Raw genomic sequence first — 6,744 nt, 5'->3', positions numbered from 1 at the left:
ATAACCTGGCACTGTCTGGGTATTTATTTATCCCAACCCTCCTTTCATGAACGTGGCTGCAATTTCTAATGTTGGATTTTCTCCCTTACCAAAGGGAGCCCCCTTGTGGAGTTCTATGAAGCCGTTACCATGATAACTCCACTGTGCAGTACAGTAGAAGTCATTTTACGGGAGTACAGTAGAAGCCATTTAAAGGCACAACAGGCTGCATCTTAACAGAACACCCCCCCAAGGGGTGTTAGGGATGTCTTACCCCCACAGTATTTGTCTCCAGAGAGTAAGTCATCTGTGTACCAAGTTTGGTTGAAATTGCTCAAGGTGTTCCAGAGTTATGCTAGAATACACACACACACACACACACACACACACACACACACCAAGAAGTGTTAGGTGTGTCTTACCCCCACAGTGTTTGTCACACATTCATTTATATATATACAGTATATAAGAAAGAAGATGCCACAGTAAAATGAAAAAGCACAAGCCATGAAAAGTTTAAATAATCATGTTTATTAAAATTTGCACAAACTCCCACATTCTCGGTGGGAGTGGAGAAGAGTTCTGCATGCAACGGACATAAAGAAAGTCCCCTTGAACCTCTCTGGGAAGGTGTCCCATAGTTAGATGCCACCATGAAAAAGGCTTTCTGAGTTTGACAGTTCATGGCTAAATAGTGATTGGCAAATCTGTCCTTCATGAATTTATCTGATTGATCTATACCTGGCTCAGTTATTATACTCCATTAATTCAATAGTGGATAATTAAAGTAGTTCTGATTATTTTTTCTCTTTTCTGGAATAGTGTCTTCTTTTCTTTTTCAGACTTTAAAGTTTCTAGCTGCAAACCAATTTCATTGTATCACCTAGTTACAATACAATACAATACAATAGTAGAGTTGGAAGGGACCTTGGAGGTCTTCTAGTCCAACCCCCTGCCTAGGCAGGAAACCCTATACCGTTTCAGACAGATGGCTATCCAACATCTTCTTAAAGACTTCCAGTGTTGGGGCATTCACAACTTCTGGAGGCAAGCTGTTCCACTGATTAATTGTTCTAACTGTCAGTTGTTCTAACTTGTCAGTTATCCATTAATAGTTATCCATTCTTTTGTTGAGATTAGCTGTCTGGTCAGTCGATCTCTACATCAGTCTCGCCAGTTTGTCTAGTAACACTGCATGGTTATTTATTTTGTATTGTAAGTAAACATCTGACAGTAAATAAATATATCACCCAGAACTGTATTATTATTAAGTTTAAGTTGTATTATTTTTAAGATCACAGCATAATGTAAATTTCAACCCTTTTAACTGCATGTTTTCCCACTTATCCATCTGTATATTACAACTAAAATTCTTGGCTCATTTTATCATACATTTTTTAAGGTGGTCTTCCTCTGTTTAAAATATCAGCCAAAATTTTAAAAGTTTAGCGATTACATGTTCATTATAGGTGCATATTGTACTTCAAACTATGCCTTATTTTGTTCCATAAGGGTTTTTAAAATCTATTTTGACTCATTTTGTTAACTGTAAATAGGAAGGCCATTGACAACTATATCCTTAAATCTACATGCTCTTAAATGTCTTGATTTAATATTATATTCCCCTTGAGAAATGTCCAATAATTCCTGCTGTTTGCCTGCTGCTTCTCTTTTAAGAAATGTTTGTTATGCTGAGATCCACAGAAGTGGTTTCGGGCACCACCTGGGTTTATATCTATTCCATATTCTCATGAGGGCACATCTAATAAAATGATTTTTAAAATCAACTTTAAAGTTTATATTGTAAGTAAAATTAAAAACATTTATTAACTGGATCAAATACATAATTGTTAAGCACATTTTTTTCTGCTCAGTATTTTTTAAAAAAGAAGAACATTTGGTAGAATAATGATGTCAAAGTGCAGACATTCTAGTGTGCATAGAAGACTTTGTTAATCTGAATATATGGATTGAAACCCAAACCAAACCCAAAGGTTGAATTGGCACTATTCTCAAAGTTGTAAACTTAACAAGACTATACCGTATTTTGGCTTAAGATGTATGAACTCAGCCAGTGTGGTTTGTGAAGCATGCTTTACTACAAGTATATAATGTGAGTTACAAGTGTATTGTATGAGTAGAAACCATACCTTAGTGTGTTGTGAGACCACAAGTACTCTGATCACAATATCCTGGTGTCCACATCTGCAAACAGGCAAGTTGCAACTGTATAATATTTTAGTATTGCAATTATTATTTTTGTCCACTAGATGACAGCATTACATCAATATTTTCCACCACCTCCATTTCACCTTAGCATTCTTGTCTTTAGTGCTAATTCCCAATAAAAAAAACTATAAAACTTTTGTAACTTCTATAGGAAACTATACAAAGAAAGAAAACAGACAAAAAGCCACTTTAATGACTGCGAGGTCAGTCCCATTATGACCTTGGTTTCTTTAGTTTTCGTATTCCTTGCACATTGAAAAAGAGTTTATAGTCTACTGTAGTACGAAGCCAAAATAAATTAATTTTGTTTCATTTACGAACAATTGATTGATGAGATGGAGGAGTATAGCCTGTAGAACTTCGTTCTCATATTTGACTTATATTTGAAACTTCAACAATCGTAAGATATGTGATTCTCACCACAGGAAGATGTTTGAGCTCCTTGATTAATTTGGTGGCTCCATTCAGCAGTTTTTTCAGCTCTATTCGAAACCTTTAAAGCACAGGAATCAGAATTGTATGCAATATCTGAGATCCCGAGATTGTATAAACAAATGCATTTTTCTCCAGCTCTCTTCCTAAAGATTTACAGCATAGAATTTGCCTTTTTTACAGTAGCTCTGCACTGAACTGACATATTTATTGTCTGATTCATTATATCCCCAAGGATATTTTTTTCATTTGTTAGTTTCAGAGAACACAATGTGTGTTAAAATTTTTTGCCTTAATGCACATTAGTTAAACTGAATTTACTATTTGAGTGATACTTAACAGGCACTCCATATTTAGTATGGTTTTACTACCCTGAATAATATCACTTTTTTGACTAATCTGCATAGCATCATGTGCAAACTTGACCAGTTCTTGCTTATCTTTAAGTCAAGTTCAATAGTATCACCCTAACACAGATCTTTGCTTTCTGAATTTTTTTAACTGAAAAAGCAGGTAATAAATTGCTGGTTATTGCAGCCCAATATTCAACTGTGGAGTATGTTTGTAGACCAATGTGCTTAGCAGAGGTAGTGAAAATAAATGGAATTATTCAACCTGTGCCCATTTGACATATTGTAACAGTTAAGTTATCAGATTAGAACAGTGATGACTAACCTTTTTGTTCTTGGGTGCCAAAAATGTGAGGATGGGTACACATCCGTATGCATGCACACACATACCCTGCAATGCCCTCCCGTGCGCGCCACACTATTGGCCTCCAAGCTGAGCTTGGCATTTCCTCCAGGGGGCCGGGGGAGGCTGTTTTTGCCCTCCCCAAGCTCTAGGAACGCCTCCTGAGTCTGGGGAGAGCGAAAAACAGGCCCAACGGGCCTACTGGAAATTTGTTCCCTGAAGCCTGGGGAGGGCAAAAGCGGCCTCCCTTGGCCCTCTGGAAGGCTGAAAATCAGCTGGCTGGCACACTGGCAATGTGCTGGAGCTGGGAGCTTGCGTGCCATGGGTTCGTCATCATGGGACTAGAAGCTGGGAGGCCATAAATTCTAGTCCTGCTTAGGCCCAAAGCCAACTGGGTGACCTTGGGCTAGTCAATCCATCTGAGGCCCAAGAAGCAGGTAATGACAGACCATTTCCCAAAAAATCTTGGCAAGAAAACTTCAGGGACTAGTCCAGGCAGTTGCCAGGAACCGACCCTGATTCCAAAACACCAAAAATCAACTCGATGTTGTTGGTTCAACAATTAATGTTGTGGAACCTCCTCATGTGGGAGATTTAAATACTAATAAAATAAATTAAAATGACAACGTTAACAACAGAGTAAATGTCAAAACATGTTAAATATATTACTTCGTGTTTTGTCGGTTTCACAGCGGACACACATTCATATCACCCAAAAAGGAAATGGATACATTCAGGGCATTTATTTATTTATTTAAAGTAAAGATAAAGGTTGCCCTCGCACATATGTGCTAGTCGTTCCCAACTCTAGGGGGCGGTGCTCATCTCAGTTTCAAAGCCGAAGACGTCTCCGTGGTCATGACTAAATGCAGAAGGCACACGGAACGCTGTTACTTTCCCACCAAAGGTGGTCCCTATTTTTCTACTTGCATTTTTTACGTGCTTTCAAACGGCTAGGTTGGCAGAAGCTGGGACAAGTAACGGGAGCTCACTCCATTATGTGGCGCTAGGGATCTGAACCGCTGAACTGCTGACCTTTCTGATCGACAAGCTCAGCTTCTTAGCCACTGAGCCACTTTTGTTTGTTGGTTGGTTTGTTTGTTTGTTTGATAAGAAAGAAAAGAAGCAAATTAGAGGGAAAGGAACTCATGCAACTGAATACAGTTTAAAAGCAGCATAAAATGGATGGTTTACCTTGCTGACAATAAGTTCTGGTGACACAGTTGAAAATTCTGATAGACGAGTAACCCCAACATCTGGCACTCTTTTGATAAATGTGCTTGACAGTCTCATAAATCAACACGTCACCCATATTTTCAGCATAGGCATTTCTATAATATTTTATTTATCTTAATGCTCTTTGAATAACCGAACAGCAAAAAAAGAGCATAGTTTTAAAAGCACGCAAACTGAATATGACTTTCTTGCCAACTTTATACCATCCTGATATGTTGGAGTATAACTTTTGAATTCTCAGACAATCGGATGTTGCTTAAGGCACAAGACTGGAACAGACGGCTGTAAACAATGAGTTCCATTAAATATAATTATAGGTAGTTCTGAGTAGATGTGGAGAGTGTTGTAGAATGAACTACAAATACAAAGCTATATGGGTATCTTTTTACACCTGTGAATAATTTGCACTGTAAAAGAACTATTTTTTTGAATGCAACTACTTGCAACATAAATGGACAGAAGATTCCCCCCCCCCCCAAATTAGTCCTTAGTGACTGGGAAAATTTCACAGACTTGATATTGGCTGATCTTTGCATTTTGTTTTATAAAAGCAAAAATCTCAAAAGGAAGGCAAAGGTTTGAAAGAGCATAAATTCCAAGGACTCACCTTCGTCACATTGGTGGAGATCCCTAAGGGATAGGGTTAAGTTAAAACAGTGTGATTCTGTATAGCAATCTGATACGCTATATGGTAGATCTACACAGTGGTGGGATTCAACCGGTGTAACAACCAGTTCACTGAGTGCGCACTTCGCTCCGGGCATGCGCAGTGGGTTTGAAAACAGCTCAAAGACTTACCTTCTACAGCAGTAAAGCAGCTGAGGTGTGGCAATCCGCTTTGCCACACCTATCAGCTGGGCTTCAGAAAAAAGGAAATATAGGTCAGTATAACACAGCGGCGGGGGGGGGGCACCTGATCGTCGGAGCGAACCGGTTCGCTCTCAGCTGATCGTCACAGCTACGAACCATCTGAATCCCACCCCTGGATCTTCATAAGATTTACAACACTGCCAACTGGGAAAGACAGACCAAGAAATACACTGACAAAATAAAACAGATGAGAGTATTGCACAAATTGTTTGCCCAAAAACTCTTCTAACCACAATATGTGAAAAACCATCCAGGCCAATCCAGGTTATCCTCCTTAGCTGTCCTGTCCAGTCTAATCCTGCATTTAGGGCAGTATTTTTCAACATGACCACGGAACTGTCTTCCGACAACGCTAGGTCCCTCTGCTAGGAAATGGAGATGAATACAACCTCCTAAAGCCAGGCACAGCTGGACAAGTGTAACTTTTATCTTTCCCCCTCCCCAACTTTGGCAAGTTTATGAGCAGACTTTAATTCCCAGAATTTCCTAGCCAACATGCTGCCTGGGCAATTCTACAGCTCTTAAGAAGAAACAATGATTTGTAGAGGCATTATTGGGATGTATATTTGATCAAGTTTCCAAAATCCTCCCCTGAACACAGCATCAGCAATGCTTAATTTTGCTGTCCAAATTTTAGTTCATAATCATCCTCAACACAGATTGACTTTGGAAAGAGGTTTTTGATTCAGTTGCCAAAGAAAGATTTAGGAGTCACTAACCCAAAGAGCAAAAAGAAAGAAAGAAAAATCCTCAACAACCCACAAACCACCCTCTGCTGCTTTTATTCCATTTACCTTTGGGTGGGTGTTTTTTTTTTTTTTCTTTTTTACTAACTCAGGTCCAACTCTCAGAATTAAATGGGAATCCTTGTTACTTCGGCAGGGGATTTTCATCTTCAATGGGAACAAAGGAAAACGAATCGTTAGTGCTTTTGAAGATCTGCTGTAATTCCGGTTGGAACATTTGAAAAAGTCAAACTCTGACAGGGATCTTTCTCTCCTCTGTTCTCTGGTGGTAGAGAGAGAAGCAAAAGAACTAAGCCAGGGCAAAGAACTGCCTTGTGGATGAAAACAGCCATGAGGAGAAGTTGTTAGGGCTGTCTTTCTTAAGAAGATCCCTCTCTGTGAGGGCTATGTAAGATGATGAAAGTCATAAAGCAGGGATGTCCAAACTTGGGAACTTTAAGACTTGTGGACTTCAACTCCCAGAATTCCCCAGCCAGCCATGCTGGCTGGGGAATTCTGGGAGTTGAAGTCCACAAGTCTTAAAGTTCCCAAGTTTGGACACCCCTGTCATAAAGCCTCA

Source organism: Natrix helvetica, assembly GCF_964273705.1.
Source record: "Natrix helvetica genome assembly, chromosome: 6".
Classification (NCBI taxonomy): Eukaryota; Metazoa; Chordata; class Lepidosauria; order Squamata; family Natricidae; genus Natrix; species Natrix helvetica.
The sequence above is the reverse complement of the archived record's forward strand: the minus strand, read 5'-3'. Positions refer to the sequence as shown.